The sequence below is a fragment of the Ptychodera flava genome, chromosome 22, assembly GCF_041260155.1.
Source record: "Ptychodera flava strain L36383 chromosome 22, AS_Pfla_20210202, whole genome shotgun sequence".
Lineage (NCBI taxonomy): Eukaryota > Metazoa > Hemichordata > Enteropneusta > Ptychoderidae > Ptychodera > Ptychodera flava.
The window spans coordinates 21,140,169-21,162,923 of NC_091949.1; the positions used below are offsets into that span (position 1 = coordinate 21,140,169).

The 22,755-nt window shown below is 37.4% G+C and overlaps 1 protein-coding gene across 1 annotated transcript in view; it reads right to left on the reverse strand.

Moving 5' to 3' along the window:
- The window catches only part of LOC139122936 (microtubule-associated protein futsch-like), a 93,311-nt gene extending 83,518 nt beyond the window's left edge, over nt 1–9,793 (reverse strand). The window contains exon 1 of the mRNA XM_070688815.1: nt 9,608–9,793. The gene's annotated coding sequence lies outside the window, so the exon portion shown is untranslated. The remainder of the gene's footprint in view (nt 1–9,607) is intronic.
- Nucleotides 9,794–22,755: the final 12,962 nt, after the last annotated feature.

Below are 22,755 nucleotides of genomic sequence, written 5' to 3' on the forward strand. Positions count from 1 at the left end.
ACAGGCTATACATTAATTTCCTTCATGCAATGCCTGTTTTGATCACAGGGAATTGAGTAATCTTGTTGTTGTTGTTGTTGTTGTTGTTGTTATTGATGGTGATGATGATGACGATAATAAAAAATTTTAAAAAACAATTTGTCATTCCTTTGCTGTTGTTGTCGATGTTGTAGATAATTGTAAAAGAAAACTGTAATCGTGACCAAAAAAACGACGTAGGTCGCCCAACGTCACTCCCGTCCTATTATACAACCAAGGGTGGAATCGAGATGCCCCTGATCAAGGCTCATCAGCCACCTTCAAGGCCAAGAAAAAACACCCAATTCACGAGCGATCGATTGTAATGTGCTATCATAGGCACTGAAATTTATCTCACTGACCTAATTTGGCTTCACTTGAACTACCGACCTGCAAACGAGTGGAAAAACGGCGATTTCCAAGTCGTACCCGGTCAAATCGATCACATTTGAACTTCCCGCTCGATGGTGATGGGTCTGTCATCACTGGGCATTTAAATTGACCAATTTGGGGCCCTGTAAAGGCTGCTTCGGCCAGCTCTCATTACTAATACATGAGGAGGCTTGTCCTAACGCAAAATTTCACTACAGTTTAAACTTCGCCGTCTCAACTTCATTCAATTTCCATTCTTGTAGTATAATACTTATATGGATACCAATGACAAATCAACCCGTCATTTACTGTAAACTATCACCTGGACTACTCATTCACAACGACAATGTACACTCACTCAAGTACGAGCCCGGATGTTGATTGCGCTTGTATCCTTGTAACTGGGGAAATTCAAATACCCGGAAGTGTACGCTCTAACTATCGACAGCATATCCTGACGTAAAATGGCAGATTTCCTGACAAAGAGTTGGTAAGTACCCGTTTATCTGCATGACTATGAAGGTTTTTCTACTTTTTCGCGTACTTTTGAACGTTACACGTACGCGTACGAGCAGGGAGCATTGAAACATAAACAATCGGCTGGCCGAAGCAGCCTTTACAGGGCCCCCAATTGTTCAATTTAAATGCCTAGTGATGACACACCCATCACCATCGACCGGGAAGTTTAAATGTGATCGATTTTGACCGGGTACGACTTGGAAAGTGCCGTTTTTCCACTCGTTGCAGGTCGGTAGTTCAAGTGAAGCCAAATTAGGTCAGTGAGATAAATTTCAGTGCCTATGATAGCACATTTCGATCGATCGCTCGTGAATGGGGTGTTTTTTCAGGGCCTTGAAGGTGGCTGATGAGCCTTGATCAGGGGCATCTCGATTCCACCCTTGGTTGTATATAGGACGGGAGTGACGTTGGGCGACCTACGTCGTTTTTTGGTCACGATTACAGTTTTCTTTTACAATTATCTACAACATCGACAAACAACAGCAAGGAATGACACATTGTTTTTTAAAATTTTTTATTATCGTCATCATCATCATCACCATCAACAACAACAACAACAACAACAACAGCAACAACAATAACAACAAGATTACTCAATTCCCTGTGGTTTGATGAGCTTGAACAGACCTCATACTCCCATGATACACTACTTCCTGATCAGGACACCCTATACAGCTCAACAACACTTCTTCTCGGCCCTAGAGGTTGGATGTTGTGAATAAAATAAATTTCTCCCTTAACATTAACAGTGCAATATTGCATGAAAGTCCTGCTGGATAGAAAAACCACAAACATAAAAGTAACATCAACACATCACATGTGGCCTTGCTCGTATAGAATGTATCAACTGTATTCTATAATATTTGACACAACTCATGTCCATCACACTGATACGACCCATACGACACCAGTATGTAAGACATGAGACAAGTGTACCATAACTATACATGTGAACCTGCATGTGCCTATACAGATACTGCAAAAACCCTATTAATTCAAGCACTCTATTAATTTGACTACCCTTTTTTTCTCAAAACGTAATTTTATTTTACCCTACTATATATCAGTTCCACCAACAATGGATGTTGAGACTTCTCAATCTCTAATAATTCGACCAACCAGTCATGACAACCCATTTTGAAAATTTTATTTTCATAAAGTACACAGAACAATTCAATGTATAGTACAGAATGTCTAAGTCTGGACTTCAGGAAAGTCACTTTTATATGTTTCAGTCATCCAAGATGATGCACATATCACTTATGAACTGTCAAAAAAGTTGAAATCCCTGATAATTCGACCACTAAAATTATTTTGGCTTTGTTAATTTTCTAATAATTCAACTATTTAAAATTGTAATTATTTTTTTCTGGTCAAACTGATAGGGTTTTTATGGTACATTCAGACACTGCATGTTGTGAGCAAATGGTACAGTGATGGTGGTGAACTACATACTGCTAAAGGAAATGTAAATAACCAGAAGTATTTAACCTGTTGACCCGAGTACTGTGGTATCTCTCCATTGTTATCCAAAGTGAATCTGGACCAATTCATGAAGAGAGAGGTGCAAGAGGTTAAGTGTTTACATTGTGGAAAATGACAAGGGTTGAGGGTGGGTTCCCGGGACCTACATCCTACTTAATTTTAACACAGACGAATTCTTTTCTGTAAATTGTGTTAACCAATGACCGAAACATCAATGTTGGCAAAACATCATGGATGACAAGCTTTGTACTGCAGTGTTTTGATATTTAAACTGTGTTTTAATTGTTGTTTTTTTGTACTATATATGATATTTAGCAAAGGCAAGGTATAATGGAGGTTTTGAAGAGTTAACGAAAGGAAAAAATATGACACAAAACTCAATTAAGTATAAACAATGAAAGAAATCACAGAAAGAACTATAGAAACTGTACACTTAAAAGATACAATGCACAATAGGGACAGATATTTGGACAAAGTTTTACAATTCTTTCTGATCTACCACTTGTGGGGTCTCATCTAAAAGCTCTCGGAGTAAGAAAAATTTTTGCTGTCTTAGTTTTTCAAAAATCCAAAATTTGATTTTTCTTCGTAGAGTTAAAACAGGGATGGCAGCCATTTTGAAATTCAAATATCGGTAAATGCTGGGTATTTTGTATACACTCAAAGCCATTAAAAAATTCAACAACTTTTAAGGACTTTTCAGTAATTTTTATGGATCTTTTGCAGTCAAAAATACCCTTTTCCAGATATCACTTTTACAATATGTTATTTTTTGTGCATCATTTTCCAGATATCACTTTTACAATATCAAACTGTTCATCTTGTCATTTTTGAAAATTGTGAGTATATAATGAATTTTCCAGGATTTTCCAGGAGTCAGTCTCATTCTCAAGGACTTTTCTTGGATTTCCCGGAGGCTACAAAATTCAAGGACTTTCCAGGGGCCTATACCGTCATGTGAGTTGTTCTCACTGCATTACAGGATTACATGTATAGATGTACATGCATGCATGCAAGAGCTGTGTACAATATCCAAACTTTCGTGAAAGTCGACTCAGAATGTTCATTTCATGCGTCCTTCACTGTTTGCCTTGCTAATCCCTCCTTCCTAAAAACAGCATGATTCCATGTTGCAATGTTCACCAAAACCTAGGTTTCAAAGTTAGTTCACTCTAGGCCATCAACAAGAGTGATCAAATCATGCGTAACAATTTAACACATGTGGAATACAATCCTTAGTGACATGGTGACATTCAAAACAACATGAAATCCAACTTGCAAGGTCACTGTACAGTAGTTGCAATTAAGCCTGCCACAACTGTGAAGAACATGATGCTGATACAAAGGTCAAAATTGATTAGAACGCTAGTTAGAATGAAACGAACCAGACAGACTCATTAACTTTTATATTCAGTCTCAGGGTTTATACCTATTTACACATATGACCTTGAAAACTAGGTCACTAAGGAGAGAAAAAAAGTAGCTAAGTCATGTATCACTGTTAAAGATCAATGATTTGGAATCTGGGTTTTGTTCAAAAACTTTCAAAATTTTCAGACAATTTTCTTTTTTTCTTCAGCCAACCTTACTTTATCATTTTTTTACGTGACTTCAGAATAGAGAAAACCATCAGACATCAGATAAAGCATAAAAGATTTTCTACCATACATCGGCAATAGGTACTTATGGATGCAACTACTTAGCTAAGAATAATCATACTACACACACATATATATATATATATATATATATATATATATATATATATATATATATATATATATATATATATATATATATATATATATATATATATATGTACAATAACTGAGATTGTCTGTAACTAATGTATTAATTAATCTAAGAAGGACTAAACACCTGTCCAATCTGGAAGTATAATTCATCAAAACCATACATGTATACAGTAGAAGCATTTTGTCTCTATTGTCAATGTCAACACTCACATGAGTAAAGCAAACGCATAAAGGTATCAAAGGTTTTCATCTAACTTTGTACAATTTCAATGAAAAGTCAGAACAAACAATTAGTATGTTCCTAACAGTTCAATATGTGTTTCTTTTAATCAGGCGACTGAATATATCAATTTTCTTTTCACTTTGGGTATCAAACAGTCTAGTGATTGAATGGTTTAGCAGCATTTGGAATTATCAAAGTTCACAGAGATGAAATGTTTAGTAAACTGAGTAAAAACATTTAATGAAAATTACTTAATTGGCAATTGACCTAGGTGAATACATAGCATATCCTACTTCAGTCCATGGAATAATGTAAGGTTAAAGAAATACCCATAGGGACCACTACAGAGTCAGTTACTTGAACAGACCCAAGACCTTTAGTATTTTCAAGGTAACAAACAGAATTAATGAAGTGATCTTGGCTGATGGCTGAATTTGCTATTTTATAATATGTTAAAATAATCATAGACGGTTGAGTAGAACCCCTGTCTGTGGTTAATCTAAGAGAAGGATTAGCTATTAATCTGAGATGGGATCAACCGTTGCTGTAGTCATGGCTATACGCGGGGACACTTTGGTGTACTATCAGTACTTGGGAAACAGATCACACACTGCCAGTGCTGGTCAATATGTACACAGTGTACACATGGGTCTGAGGAACTGTTTACAAATGGCCGCATGAAAGATATCCATTACAAGTTGAATGTCTGGAAAAGTGTGAACAATGACACAATGCAATGTACTGTACACACATGCCCCTTTTTAATGCACTGTGATTGCAGCACAAGTATTTGAGTATTGGGTGTGATACTTTGCACAGGCCTCTGTAATTTCAGAGTCTATACTGGATGCCAACCTAGCCATGCTTTCATTGGTGGCTAGGGGGACACTTGAGTGTAGTCAAGACACTGTACTGTACGCTGTACAAACACCAAGGTGATGCCAGACAATTTCACAGACGCTCTCTAATTGAGTAGTACTGAGACAACAAATATGAGAGATTTGTGTTCTATTTGAAATGTCTTTTCAGCCCGATTCAATTAATGCTTGAATTTGCACAATGTGCAGAATTTCACACACATGCGAGTTTGATAGAAAACAGAAACCTCTTGTTGAAAATGTGATTTCACATCGTGAGTAAAACCGACCAGAAATGTTGAAACCGGCCAGCGAGCTCATCATTTGTCTAGAACCTGTCCATTGTTTTTGATATCGTGCCAAAAGGTTTTATCAGGGTAATAAACTAAAACGGTGGCAAGGTTCCGGACAAGCTTATTATGAAATTACCACCTACAGCACTTTGATAAGATTTCAACATGTCGATGAGGGTGTAATTGGATATGATCGAGTTCTTAAAATTGCGATATTTTGTTGGAGTAAATCAAAAGGTTATAGCAAGAAGGAAAATTGAGTGGAATTTTACTCTTTATATCGTAACTGCATGCCTGCAACATCAAGTATTAGTGAGGATAATTGCAGATGCTGTACTTATACATTCACTGTTATTAAATACTATAACCGCAGTACCGGGGCCGTGCTTATACTGAAGACCTATTCTGAGCTTGCAAAACTCAATGCAGAGCCATCGATTGGTGTTGGTGGGACACGCAACACTTTGTTGTAAGAACTACATGTATCAGGGCACATACAAAATTATATAAGCCCCTCTACTCTGCCAAAGTTAAATCTGAACATATTGAAGGAAAACATTTTCCAGGCAAGCACATACCTGCTAAACTGTGCTCCGGCTTGCTGCAATTTACCTCAAGCTGGTACGTACTACTAGTCTACGTACAACTTACTCTACGTACAACTTACATATGGAATTTTGACAAGAGCAGGGACATGGCAGCCTATCTCAGCGGCAGAACAATGCCAATTAAAGTAAATATTTGCTCAAGGCTTGTCTGCAAAGATAATTTTCTTGTATTGACATCCTGCAGCAATGGTGATGACACTCCTTAGGGCTAAATATTTGGGGATCTCTCTGTCAACAGCACTGACAGTATATCTGAGAATGTGACACAATAAGTGAAGAAAACAGACGGTTTTGATGCCTGAACAAATTGTCAATAGAATGGCATGCAGTTTGTGAGGTAAATTGTACATGTGTGTGGCTGACGTTATCAATAATTGTTTGTTTTACAATAGCTGTGATTCTATTAATTGTCACAGACGTGTTCAGCTCTTCCGATGACGTCAGTGATGAGCTGTGATGCAGACAATGGGATACTGAAGGAAACAAGATATTCTCCAAAACATTGTATTTTATCTTTAACCATGACTCCACCATACTGTACGTGAGTTCAAAGCTTGCAAATAATACTGTGTGCATTGCTTGCAAATAATACTGTGTGCATTGATTGGACATTACAATGATCGACCGTAGACAACCCAGCATACAGTAACTGTGACATAATGACATGTCAAACACAAATAAAGAGCTGACTTCAAGACCTCAATCGTAAATCAATGACTGCAAATATGACAATAAATGCATGAGTAATTGTAATGTAAAGAAATAAAATCAATATGTGAGAAATGAAATGATAAACTACAAACTTTGACCTCTTCAAATACAATAATTTACGTATAGGGCTTTACATGTTTGTTTTGTGTTAGGTAAACATGTTAACCCCAATTATAAGTGACAAAAACACTGTAGGGTACAGTTGTGTGCTGTAGCTTGCTACATGGAGATCTGTCTGTCTTACTCAAGTGATAAAAACCACATGATTACTTTGTTTTTGTATATGGCATTTCACAGCTTGACAGCTCAATTGTTCAAATCTTTACAGTATAAATAAATAAAAATCAATATATATATTATATATATATCGAGAGAGACAGACAGACAGACAGACAGACAGACAGAAGAAGAGAGAGAATACAGATACAACACCCATCCATCCATCCGTCCTATGGTATGTTATTTATCTTTCATGATGTTCACATTGTTGTACAGATAAACCTGACTGAACGATGAGAGTAGAAGTGAATGGACCAATATGACACTGTGTCAAGTTTTGATTATATTATCTGGCTGACTGAAGGTTCAAAAACCTTTCAGTCTACGATGACAACAGTATCCGAACATAACAGAACAATTACAGTGAGTGTGAACCTCATTTGCTTTGTTTGCTTCACACCGTATATACGGTGTGACCAATCCATAGATTAGATTTGTGAAATTTCATGGTATGTTATATCAAATCAAATGTTACTTTTAACTCGCAAGGTACACTAATATACTATCAATTACCAACCAATCATGCAATGTTTATTTATTATTCCAATATGCATAACCAAGATTAGCTAGACAAGATTACAGACATCTCAGACTCAAAATTTTCTTGGACTCATTCATTTTTGTTCCCACACATGCAAAAATACCTGACAAAGGATACTGTAGGGGATGTAAATACAGCAAAAACATTTTTGTAAGAATTTGAAAGTTAAATTTTTCAGAAGAGAGTTAAAACAGGGATGGCTGCCATTTGAATAGCAAGTATCTGTACGTATTGGGTAATTTCTTTCTTTGGCACCAAATTTTGCAAGGCTATTCCTGTTTTCCTTCATGCTTTTGAAAGAGAAGTGTTTCAATGTCAAGGCGCTTACAACCCTAACAGAACTGATGCAAGCGTCAATTGCTGTAACTTTTGTGTATCAGTTTCTCCTGTTATCTCACTCACGTGTGTAGCGCTGACAAGACCTGGCGCCAACTTCCAATCCATTCATAACAAAACTTTGTTTACAACAGTACTATATATTTGTAAGAAGATGCAGGAATGTCCAAGCATAGAACATTGCCGTGAAATGCGTGAAAAACTTGACAATGGATATGTAAATGAGGTTGTATTGTTTCACTGCACAGGAATGCCAGATGATGGCTTGCATTATATGTTATAAACAGAGAAGTGTGTGATGACTGGGAAATTTGAAATAAACAATCTCCCACTCATCAAAGGTGTCATGTGACAAGGTGATAGACATTCAATCATCATCCTATTGACGCCTGTAACAAGATTGATGTCATGCCAGCTGACTGGATGGATGGATGGATGAATGAATGAATGAATGAACAAATGAATGAATGAATGAATGAAACCTCATTTCCAAATTTCTGAGTGCTCTACAGACACCGTGAGAAAAGTACTCTTTGATGGTTATACGATGACTCCAGACTTCTTTATTTCAGAAGTGTTTCACTGAATAAACTGTGAAAGGAATTTCCGGCAGTCAGCTGTGCTGTAACTTTATTTTCTCCTCAACAGTGATGACAGAAAACAATAAACCAAAGTCTTAAAAAACAAACACAGAACACCGAGGAGGGTCAGCCTTCACAGGGCTTCAAGTATGGTTTCAGGGGATGAGGCATGCCACAGTCACGTTCACCATTACCTGTACAGATATGGTAATTGCATCACACACCTTGAAGGCCAATCCCGGAATTGACAGAGAGATCGAACTCTGCCGTGAAACCAACCACCCGGCAGTGACTACGTTTTAGACACTGCCCAAACACTTAATCAAATAACGGTATGAAAAGGTAAAAGATAAATTGTTTTGAAAACAAATGGGGAATTCTTTAGACGTGCTCTGCGGTTTCACTTCCTTTCACTATTTTTGTTCGGGATCTCTTTTGCTGTGTACAATGTTGCCATACCCATCTTTTGTCGTCAACCATGATCTGGTGGTTTTCTATGCCTGTCGTGTGTTGGACTGAGAGATCACACGGTGTGTTCACAAATCAAGGTTGTGTATACTTAAAACAAGCATTTCAGTTTCAACTTGGAAAAGTTGTTGTAACGAGTGTTTGCCACCCCTTATGAAGCTTGTGTAAACATTTGAAAACGCTAACGAAATGCCACCTGTTGATTTTATGCCGGTACAGTGTAAGGTTGTGATGTTCAGTAAAAACATTGAACATGAACGAAGAGAACACAGTTACAGCATTGATTTCATGTCTTCATTGCTGAAATCACAATTTGTCATTCATTCATTCATTCATTCATTCATTCGCCACAGGAACTCTACTCTGAAACATCATGGAGGTAACCTCCATGGAAACATTAACAAATAGCCTTCTATATAACTTTCCTTGTGCTGGATCTTAACCTACATTTTTGAAACTTTATAGCAGATTACAGTTGACTACTTTAAGCTTTAGAACATAAACCTATTCAGGTTTTTATAAGAAGAAACATAAAATACAGCTTAGATTTGGAAACTCTTACCTTGTGAAAGTGAAGTCAGTTCAGAATAACCCATACAAATAGACTACAAAATCTCCCAGTAAACGTGTTCCTGGTCTTAACTCAAAGCCGCTTAACAGGGTAACCGCATATAAGTTTGGTGTATCTCACAGCTATGCCTGGGTCAACTTTGATTTATGACTGATGTTGGTCAGTGGCAGTCCGCGGCCGAATTCTAACCCAACCGACTGTTTAGATATCCTGACTGGATCTACTGAGTGGCCGCTAGATAAAAAAACCCAAACAGAAACAGGTTACTGATGAATATTGAGAGCCATTGTCAACATGTCAAAGGGCTTTTTGACCCTTGAATTTGAACACAAATTAGCCACTGACACAATGGAGCTCTCCTTCTGCCGGACAATGCCTCGCATAATTTGTGTCAGTCTTTTATATATTGTTTGACACCTAATTTACAACTGTGGACGACTCCTGCCACAGCTATCAAGCAGGTGTTGGTGTGAGTTTGGGCTGCGCCCTCGACTTCAGAATGCAGTTGAGGCAGTTCAATTTAATCTGGCTTAAAGGATTACAGCACACTAATAAAATACAAGTTCAAGTTTGGCAAATTAACGGAAATTCTAACTGTCAAAACAGCTCGTAAAAAGGGGTTAAAACACGTACTGTAAACACAAGTGAGGTATCAAAAAATGAACAATAAATTGAACAATCATAATGGATTATGTAGAATGAACACACAAGCAGCTATATTGCAATAAATTTTGACGTCATTTTTTGAAAACAGGAGAAAGGTAGTTCCACATGTTTGTTTTACAATCTTGAGGATTCAAGTACTGCTTTTCCATCAAGGCAGAGTAACATGTCCCTGAGCGCTGACATGTTTCCTATTGGTCTACAAAACCCCTTGTATGGTATGTGGATCCGAGGAGAAAATACAAATCTGAGGTTTTGAGTAGATGGAGGTACTCAAATGTGTTATGGATGAACACTTCATACAGGCACTTGCTCTGGGTCAAACCATAGACAGTGGAGAGGAAGATATTAATATCGAATTAACCTAAAATTCCCGGTCAGAAAAGTTTTCAAAAAAAAAAAAACAGTGATAAATTATAACAGATTACTTCATGTAATGAGAAAAGTTGCCATGATGCTGTTCTGTATTTTCTGGTTTCTTGCATACAAAGCTTAGTTTATTGAACATTGATGGTGTATAAAGATACAATTCGGCAAGTCTGGGCCTACAATATTGCAATTACACATCATCATTGGCAAAATCTAGGAGGTACAGCTGCTTCATAGTTACAGGAGGGCTCATAGAAGACCTGTTTGTTGTTGGAAGGAAGGCTGGACAAGTGTTCTATCCATGTGTCCAATGTTATTGTAAAAGTTTCAAATTTCACCTGTCGAATAATGTCTCTTCGGCAAAAGTAAAGCGTACGGTTGCTCATTCTTGATTTCCTTATCAGGGACTTCCAGAGTGTCCATCTTTACAAATTGTTTCAGTTATTTTGGGTGTCATGGGATCAACAAATCATGTTGTCCTGCTGACTTAAACATATATGCTAAATTTTCAATCGTCAGACCTCTACTCCCCCCCCCTGCCTGTTGATCACAAGAAATGCTTTGACAGCATGAATATGTAATTTCTGGTACACATCAGTAATGATGTCATCAGCATATTTACATGTTATGTGTACACATGGTGTGAGTAGAGCTCTGATGATTGATAATTCAACATTTTTCGGTAAGCACAACAACATATTACATAATTTCACATATGAAACAAATATAACCAAAATGATTTAAAAAGATATACTGCCCTTATCTTTTTTAAGTCATAAGCAAATATCTATTCATTCCTGCATTTCACATCGCAATGTGATAAGACGTGTGACATAATAGAGCTATTGCAAGGAAGAGAAATACTATTCGTAACTGTATTCTCTTGAAAATGCCTTTCTGATCCCTATGCCCCTGATAATACGTACATCTCTGATAAAACATACGTCTCTGACAGTGGAAAAGCTCTTGTTTTCAACCATTTGCCTGTCAGCTTTTTGTAACATGATGAATGTAAAGCATAAAATCTGATAGTCTGTTTACTGGATACACATATCAAGGAACTAACACACCAACATACAAATTCCAATGAGTTTGTCAAACTTGGCACAACCAGTGCCACTCTTCAAGTTACGACAACAGCTGGCTTCCGTACCCGTACTGCTCTAAATTTCAAACTGACAAATTATTTGTAAACATGACTTCTTGAACTGAGACTGTTCACTGAACAAAAATTCATCAAGACCAGTATGGTTACCTGCCTACCCGCTATGTTTGTAAATTATCCATTTAGAAAACTTGGTAGTTGTGTTCCTATCGGTGTTAGTTTCCTGTGACTGATTTCATTTAACGTTTTTTATGCATACTGTCAAACACATACTATCATACAGTATGCTATACGTTCTCCTACTTTATCTTGACTGACGATTATTTGAAGTGTATATATTTCTAATGTATTTATTCTGATTCAATCAGAAATGAAGAACAAATTATGCGCAACATTATGTCTAAGTATGTAGCATAGATCTAATTTCGTGTAACATACGTCTAATTATGTGCAATATATGCCTAATTATGTGCATCATACATCTAATTATGTGCACCATATATATATCTCAGAAGATATAGTGTATTGGTACGTCAGCTGAATAGTTTTTTTTATAACATCATTATTAATATTATTAGTAGAGAGATACAACTGCAGATGTTGACAGTGACATTTTTCGAAATCTACTAACTTCTTTTTCATACGATTATGAATACAAAAAGGAAAGTTGAAAAACAGAGGAAAGTTTGTACACTGGGTGTTTCTACCTTCATGTATGTTGAATATTAACCAAATCACTTGAATCAGAGATGCGGGTCAATTTAACATCTCTAAATTTAGAGCTGATTGTGTTTACATTCTGCTAAAGCTGTGCAAAGTGCCCTACATACTGCAATAATTTTCCATCATTTCACAACCAAACACGTTGGCGGAACAAGTCAATGAGTATTCAAGTGGGCAGAATTCAAGTGCTTTTTACCCATTGATGACCAACTTAATCTAAGGTTAATCACAGGTCGGGCTCCATTACCCCAGTGTCAGCAGATCAGTTACCATGGTTACATCTTACAATTGTGGTTGACCATGTACATTGTTAAAAAAACCTCTATGAAAATTCTGGTACATTCTCAGTGAGCCACATATACAGGTACAGAGGACAGACACATCAGTTTCATGTCTTATTCATCAGGTGACATACCCATAGCGTCCCCTGCATTGATGGAATTAGTCCCTTGAGATTTTTTTCATTATGCCTTTGGGAAGTACAGGCGTTCTGCAACAGTGACTCGAAGTTCGTCTTTTCACTTGCAAATGTTGATTTTCATTATCTGTTTTTTATCGTGTACCATGAATGGTCAAGTCTGCCAAGGAAAATTGGATTTAGAGTGTAAACTTGGAGTAAACAAAATTCAAAATCTTTGCCATGGTCTTAAGCTGACCGATCACATTAAAGTAAGTTCTTGTTCACCCCGACACTGTTCTTATTTCATTTCATGACAATAAGATACTACGCCATTACCATGAAGCTCTTGCTGCATTCAGCATTTACTGCCGCATTAAATCTACAATAACGACAGTGTAGTGTATCAACCCTTTGAATGCTGTAATTTTTCCCACCAAAAACGTAGTGCAACACCTTACCACGTTTTGGTATTTTTTTCTTTATTTTTTGATAAGTTTGGACCATATGGATGTCATTTTTCATTGGCCACAGTTTTTTATCAAAATTTTGGGGAAAAAAATTGGAAAAATTGACAGGTTTATGTTTTGTAAAGGCAACAAAAATTGACTTTGGCACTCAAAGGGTTAAAACAAGTTGCGGATAGACCTGTTTGTGACTTTGTTGCTCATGATTGTGAAAACATGCAAGTTACTGATCATGCAGAAAAGGTAAGGTTGATGATGTGCACGCCTTAAACCGTAAACAGCAAAATGATTCGGAATTCTGGTACGGAATTCAAACACATGTGCCAGGCATATAACATGGCAACTCAGTTGCCATTTGTAAATGGTACAGATGTGGAATTAGCACTAATTTATTGCAACAAACGTTGCAGGAAACACATATTTTAGAAAGGTGAGTGCGATACTCAGCATGTGTGATTGCTAATGTGCCTAGAAATGTCAACAAACGTGATAAAGAATGCGATAAAGTTGGCAGACATGATTAATTTGAAAGATTTGCCCTAAAATGGAACCACTGGTTATAAAGAAAACACACAAGTTCTACCAGTCAATTTATTCAGTTATGTCTTTGTTTCACCCTGAAAACATGAAAAAAACACACTGGTTTATTCTGCATGCTGAAAACTTGGTTTACTTTATGGTTTGGTCTGTGCGTACCAACACTCCTTGGCTATGTTGAATAATTGCCATGGCCTGCCCAGCGATGATTTATTTCTTTTAATCAGGGACCTGAATTGCTATGATTAAAATCACCGGTACTCCACTGCTTGTCGGATTAACAATTCTCTACATCACTGACAAATGACTGCCAGTAAATGGTGTTAAGTAAACAAAGAGGTTTGTTAATCCCTTAATTATTCAGAACCTTCCGCCAAATTAGATGTTAACAAATCACTTGCCACAATATTGTAATGGATCTAGCTTTAAAAAGAGAGTCTGTAGCTTTCCTATATTGTGAACTCCTTATCATTCATCAAAAATTTATAACTGTGCACACAGTGACTGCACCTACAAAACATCTAACCAAGTATCACAAAAAAAACGACATCGATACAGAATACATGGGTGAACAATTTAACAATTGATACTGGTAATCCTTGGGGATCATGTTTTTTTTTTTGAACAACAGCACATCATGGGATAAATCAGTGTCATTTCCAAGTTCACAAATTTCATTAAAGGAAGGTTTATCAGGAGTTTGTGGCCTTACAACTTATTTTGCACCGACCATGACTTATTTTTATTAGGACCACAAAAATGTATTCTAAAACACGGGTAACTATATACACTATCACTGAAGAACATGTATCAGGGGTTGGTTCACTTCCACATGACAGTGTGGAGAATATTAATATCAGTGACCCTCTAAGGGATACATGTATGATCATGTATAAATGGCTTCATCACGGAAAAAACAGTGTGGCAAGACATCTCAAGAAATCACCGAAAGCTGTCTGACTGTGATTTTGAGTACTTCATGACTGTTCAGTTCAACTGTACAAGTGGCAAATGGGTATAAGGCACACAGTGATAGCTTTACAAAAATGAACTCAGTACAGCACACTTGTATTTCAGAATTTCATTGGGCTAAAGAAACTGGACATTGTCCTGCAGTGGTATGCTTCCATATGACATGACGCCCAATTGGACTGAATTATGAAAGTGAAGTATGTTAGAAAACTGGGCAAGGTATAGTAGCGTGTAAATTAACCTAGATTGGTGACCTAAATATCTACTTGTACTGGAGCTCACTGAATTGAACAGCCTGCTCAAAGGATTTCAAGCTTCTCCTATATGTCATATGAATTTCTTTGCAACTGTTCTTGTCAATCAAAGAAAGGAGAAAGGATATTGGGAACGAATAGGAAATAATCAGATTACTTTAATTTGGGTTGGACACTGGAAAGTGCGCCCTCAAACTGCACTGACCTGAATTTTAGTGTTGAAAACGTAAGTTGTTAAATATTTCTCATGTCCCTGTGTGTCCTGCGTAAAAATCGACCTGAAATGCATGACCTAACTTTCTATTCCATTTTTTCACTGAGACCAAATATAGTCATGGCACATTTTTCTTTGATGAATTATGGAACACACACCAAAGTGGAAAAGTGGGCTGCCAAACCGTAATTTGACCGGGATCAAACACAAAAGTTAAAATAGCTAGAGTAAAATCTCCTGCACATTAAGCACGTCAGAATAGTGTTTGAAGGACAAACAGATAAATGAGAATAATTTTGTTCCTCTTTTGGGAAAGGAAGAACAGTTGACATGTGTGTCATATTGTACAGATACATGAGGTTTGTGTGGTATAAATAATGTTTTTCTGGGCTGAACTTGTTAAGTTTCTGTTTGGGTGTTTTCGCTGGCTTAATTAATATGCCCTCTCAAGTTCAAAATGTACACTTTATATGGCCAGGCATAGGGCACTGGAAGACGGGTGGCATGAACGATGTCGTTGTGGCTTGTCTTTGTTTTTTGAGATGGTTTTGTTAAGAAAGGCATCGAGATTCTCCCTTTATCACTTCATCTGTTTTGATGTCTGCAACTACCTTGTATCAGAGTCAGCAACTTGATTTTCCGGAGGCACTGCTCAGCTGTCCGGTTTAGCTCCTTTGTCGTAGCCTAAATTTCAGCTATTTTTTTGTAAACGTGGCTGTCCCTGCATGTTTGGTTCAGCATTTGTTGGATGCTTTCGTTTGCACCGACTGAAATCAGTTATTTGATTTCATCAGACCAAATGTTGCCCCGAGATGCAGTAGTTTGAGCAGCTGCTGATATCCAAAGTGAGTTGAATGTCATATTTACAAATACCTGCTGCATGAGGGCGTTTAGAATATTCCTGGAGTGGCTGAGGTGTAAAAAATAGACCATGCTCAGGCCATTCAAACATCGTGTTATAGAGAAAGTTAATCATACACAGCTCAGGTCTGGCAGGCAACACTGTCTCAAATCTGAAAAGTTCCAAGATCACTATGATGGGAGCGTCCACAGGTAATTTTTTATACCAGTATTTGACCTGAGATATTTCAGAAGTGTTTCAATTGTCCGTGTGTGAGCACTATAATAATGGTCCCCATGCTAATCTAATCAGATTAGAGATGCTATCTGTAATCCAATTACACCTTCTGGTAAGTTCTTAATCCAATTATGGTCTGTACAAGGTACAAGTTACAGTATTATGTGCACATGTAACTCATTTTCGCAGTACACCTAAGTCAATCCTTGAATAGTACAAGCTAATTGTATTGGTCATCGATAAAACAGGACCAGGTCCAGTCTAAAGTAAAATTTAAAATGCTGCATGCAAAATGTATGCTGATTATATGTTAACATCGATTCAATAACGCTGTTCAAGGTTACAGGTTTGTTACTAAATATTGCTGTACGCGCGCGACATCGGACACGCAGCTTGAAATGCGGACAAATTTTATCAATGTTGCATGTGTGGCTGTTTTTGCAGCTTGTATTCTGAGTCGTGAATATGTTTTTTAGTATTCACTGTTACACTAGCAGTCGCCCACTGAGATGTATTTTCGTCGTTCTTGCATGCCTAATTTTCAAAAGCATAATCTTAAAATGCGGACAAATATTTATTTTTGCATATTAATGAGAGAACAGTGACGTAAACTGTGAACGGCCCTATTGCAAGACATATAGTGAATCCGTACCTGATATACAGGAGTCAGTGATTACCACAATCACACTATTAAAGGTCGCGAATTTGAGAACTTTTCTTTCAAAGAAAGCAATTTGTCATAGAAATGCACAAGCTCTTTTAGATCAAGGAATGAAATGCACATAATAATTGTCACAGGAATAAAATGGTGTCATTTTGGTATAATGTACTAGAGTATTTGGTGTGAATCACACTGATTTTAGTGATTGCTAGGTTGTCTGATATTAAACCACAGTTTTTGAGATACAAGTTAGGGTGGAGTGATGTTTGATGATGATGGGATCACAGTCACGTGAGTGATACTGGCCTATTTTGCGATGCGTATCAAGTCTTATCACATATATATACCTGATGGTGACAAATGAACAGATATCTTATCACAGCTTTTTGACCTAGCCACTAATTCAAAGTAATGGAATACCAGAAGCTTGAAACAGCTAGACTTGACCATGAAGAACAAGATTCTTTATTCAACTTAAATTACACATTGCAAAAAATGAGTTGTGAACTTTGGTATAAATTCAAAATCTGTCCAGTACTAGTACCATTTGTATATGTTAGTTTTGCTCCATGCAGAGAGATTAATACAATATGAATTTATTAACAAAATTTAGCTCATACTTATACTAACAAAAACATAAGTGATTGTTCAAACCATCTGTACTTCAAAGTCAAGTTACATTGCCATACTTTGGACATCTACCGTAACATGGCCAAAAATACACAGGTGTTTCAATGAACAACAACATGACTTCAGGGTAAAGCCTAGCTGCAATACAGTAGCTGGAGGTTTTTCCTGGGTATTTGGGTCGGTCCGACCCAAATACCCAGGCAAAAACCTCGAGCTACTGTACTGCAGCTAGGTAAAGCCCATCAAGAATGGGTTTTCTTAATTTTTCATTTATGGGGAGCAACCCGTCAAAATAAAGCAAAATTTGGCAAACCATGCTTCATTTAAAAAAAAACAATGAATCAGGGTTTAAGGCTTTTAAATGGGGAGTGGGTGACCGGAAACACATAATTTCATTACTTACCCAAACTTTCCCCATGAGTTCAGAGACTTGAGGTAAGCCAAAAATTAACATTTAATACTAAAATAAGGCTTCATTGAGAACTTGTTTTGTCAAAATTTGAAGATAATGAATGCGGAACATCTAATCTGCACCAGTTTGATTGATAAAGTTGACAGATATAAATCTGATCAACTCTACCCGTCACATGTCGAGATGTGACAAAAGTATTAGTCTGGGACTCAGTGGTCAGTGTCGCACGCGCGCGCACCCGTGTCGTGTCGTAACCACTCCAGCGACTGGATGGCGGTTCTGCTAATTTTGAACTTTGTACACTCACTTGATGGCCACGTGACCACATCCTGATTTCAAGCATACATCATGATTTCAAGCACGTACAACCTCAAGATTTACAACTTTTTTGCAGATCGTGAGACGTGGAAACCAAAATGTATACAGCTGTAGCACTGAAGTGATAGATGTATCACTATTGCACCACTGCCAGGAGAAGGAATGGTCTACAGCTTGTACTAAATTAAGGTCTTGCAATTACATACCAATGTTGAAGTGCAGTCAAAATGTTCGGTTTTCATCGAACTATTAAAAAGCAAATCGCGGCGCTCGCACGTAGTTGACGTTGGCCTATATTTCTTTCAAGTACATGACCAGCTGATTTCGAGGGATGAAATTTGGCATGAAAATTTATTGTGGAGATGAAAACTTACCGACGAGTATTAAAAGTTCACTTTCTTTGAATGCTTCAGCTCGATATGGCCACTTCTAGTGTCACTCAATGTCTAAACTTGACCGATGGTCAATAAACTTCAATCACGTTAGTCGCCTACTGAAGAACGATCAGTGATTTTCGATACGATATCTCATTCAACTTGTATAGCAGTACAAAGTTGTTCAGGCATGTCTTGTTTGAGTAGCTGAACTGAACCTTTCACTCAGGTCAGTCAGTCCGGTCACCCCGGTCTTCAGTCTGAGTTTCAAAAATCTTCCCTGATCACAAACTGACAGAAGAGCGTGTGACTGTTCTACTTGATAACATTTATCATTCCAGATCGATTAAATGGCCATGGAAATGCAGCTAGATCGGTGAAGTACGGAGCACTCTCCCATGTATGAAGTTCAAAGTTGTCATCCATGGATCGCGCGACACGCCGCGGCCCGGGACAGTAAAAGAGGGCGTTGTTTGGCAGGTTGGTGATTCCATTTTAAAACGGGTTTGGCCGACCCCAGAGTTACGTTTTACATATAACAGCAGCACTCTGTACGCATCAGTTAGGGGCTAAACACTATTGGTGAAACGGAAGAAGAGGCTTACAGGTTTACTGCATCTTTGTCAGATACAATACAAAAAATGGCACGAGCCCAGAACTTCTGATTAAACTTTTTAAACCAACCAACCAACCCCAATATCAGTAGTTAGGGAGCCTTCAGTAATTACAGGTGGGGGTTGGTCGGGGGAATTGGGGGAGGGTCACTTTTTAAGAAAACTGCCCAAGGGGGAGGGTCATTTTTCATAAACCTATCTTTGGGGAGGGTCACTGTTAACACAAGTTGATTTTACGGCCTCATAGGAAATCACCGACGAATACATTGTCGACAACTTCACAAGTAAAGAAGATGCAGCGGTATCCTACATGAAACACCTTGAACAGTTAAAACTGATAAAGACAAGGGACAAAAACACATGGGACAGGTGGCAAAGTGTATATCAATTATCAAACATCTAGAAATGCAAAGATATTGTTAGTTTTATGTTTTATATTGGAAAAAAGTTGTTCATAGTTCTCTAATTGATAATACCTTGTATCACAGAGTAATATCATAGACAGAGTGGCAACACTTGCATGCCTTTTGTTCCATGGTCGTCTCGGAGACTATTGGCTTTTCATATTAAAATGAGCTTAAAAGGTGTTAAACTTTTTGGAGGCTTGGTTTGTGGTTGATAATTACACGAGATTATGCGAAACATACGACGAGATGGCATCGTACTGCCAGTCGCGTAGCAACCATAGTTACTTGTGAGCTCTCAGGCCAGAAACACTGCCTCACACCAATCAAAACATAACACGCCAGCAGTTTCATAAACATGTCCTTTCTTGGCGCACGTGTAAAAGACGGTATGACTGACCGTAACCATTGAGTAAAACCAGACAGTATCGATAAAAGACTGTCAAATTTGGTTCAAACACACTCATATATATTCATAAAAATATGAGAGGAATATTTAAAACGGTAAAACTCACTTTCCTGAAGCTCAAAACACTCCCGTTTTCGCCAGCACATCAATTCTGATCAGCACCACACGACAACAACAACACAAACTTTGTCGAACATACTTTCGCTTAACAATTGGTGAAATCCGAAAATTACCTAAGGGTGCATGGTCGGCACTCTTCGGAAAAGAGAGCCAAGAGCTTCGTGAGGCGAGGCAAACATGAATTACTTACCTAACCGCTTCACGCCTTAAACAATAGCCGTTGCCACTCTGTCTATGATATTACTCTGTGATAATACCTTGTATATAGAATCAACATTTCGGTGAAATTCCAAAATCTAATTTCTTGCGCACACATTCACTTTTAACCACCCTAGTCCAATCAAGTATACTTCAATATCAATAATAAAGAGTACATAAATACACAGATTTACCTAGTTTTATATTGGGAAAAATTGTTCATAGTTTCCTCATAGACTGCCATGTATAGTAAATCAACATTTCGGTGAAATTCCAAAATCCAATTTCTTGCACACACATCCATATAAAGTATATGAAGAGAGTGTACGTTGGCTGAGCGTTGCATCGGATCAAATAATGATAGTGTCCTTGTAGCAATTTTTATGACATCTACATTAAGTTTGAAACAACAACACAACAGTTATCTTTGTTGAATTTTATTGGTCAACAACAACACGACTAATAAACACAAACAACAATACAAACAACAACAACAACCAGATTTCTGGGTTTCCTATGGTCTTACTATAATTTCGTGCGCGATAAACATAAATTTACAAATTTTGCTTGTGATGCGCTGGGGGGGGGGGGGGGTCGCCGGTTTCAGTCGACAGTGGTGGCATGGTAACAAAATACCAATATTAGGGTAACTACCGAAATTAGGTTTCAAAGGACCAGTTTGAAAATTTCTCTTTCAGAAAACAAAGCTGATAAAAATTAAGAAGGAAAATATAGAGGAAAGTTGAACTACTCAGTAAAATGAACAATATATAAGCAAGCAACTGTTACAGCATCTCAATGTGGATACGAAGAAAAGTTGCATTTTTTCATCCACCCCAGGTAAACCAGAGTGTATCCTCTCACTTTTTTGTAGCATAATATTCGCAATCATACCCATCCGTTGTCCATAACACTAGGTCAAAATTCGTAATACATTAGTTATAAACATAGACACAAAACAGCACAGAACAGACGGTAAAGCACCGGTACACACAACAAAGTCAAATTCATGAAAGAAAGATATATCTTTGTTCAGATAGATACGGTCCCTCCACAAATCAAGCAAATAGGGACAATGGTTCAGAGTAGGTTGGTTGGAGCGTTCTCAGATTTCATTTCGTAGAAATCTAAAATCCGAAGAAAGTTTAAAATTTGACAAAATTTTCCTTGTTTTGGACAATATGCTTTTATCATACATACTTGAAAATCAAACATTGAATTGAATAATTTTATCAAGACAAACCAACGTCACCATTTTATTAGACTGTGCTGTACATTACTAAGTTGCGAGCACGGGCTTTTTCTCTCTTATTTACTTCCGTGTTTACGGAGCTCTAAAAAGTTTAGGGTCGGCAGGTAAAAATAGGGTAGGTCGAGTTATCGGAACAGCACTTTTTTTGCCTCATCACCATTGAGGTACAGTTCGCGCCTCGAAGATGAAAGGCTTAAACTTTTGCTCAAACTAGTTCTCTCGAGCAAACTTTCGACCATTCTCTTTAAAAAAATCAAAAGTAGAAATTGTAGGTCACCGTGCAAATTTTGGCACTAGAGAATCAGTGTACTCAATATTATTTATTTATTGGCATATTCAAAAGACAGCAGTAAACAGAAAACTAGGAGTTGCCGTCCTGTGCTTTTTGAGTCAAGCAGTCCTGAGTATACCTATCCCATGCCCCTTTCAACTTTCATTGGCTTCTTTTTCCGTCATATTTTGATAAATCTCAACAAAACAGCCTTAAAACTTGCAGGGAATGTTGTCATTTTTCTTATTTTTGCATATGTTGTGTAGGGTACAGTGAGTGACAAGAAAAATGAAGAGATAAGAAGTTTTTCTATCTTTATTTTTGAGATCCATCTCATAGAAATATGCCGCACCCTTTGATCATGCAGTTCAAACTGGTTTTAGATTTTTCAGCCCTCAAACATGTCACACATAGAGAGCTGATTAAGACTGAATTATTACTACTTCCTGCAGTGACGGATTCTAAACTATTCTTTCGTAAGTGGATTTTAGATTGTACGAGGAAAAAATGTGATTGATGACACGGAATAAAGGTCATTATATATATTTATCAGGGGCGCAAAGGAAGGAATGATATTATCATTTCACCTTGAAATCTTAGATGGTGACACCAATTTTTTAATTCCTTTCAAGTCCTTTTTCTGAAACTTTCAAGAAAATTACCATATTGCAAGGATCTTTTCTTGCATTTCTATATG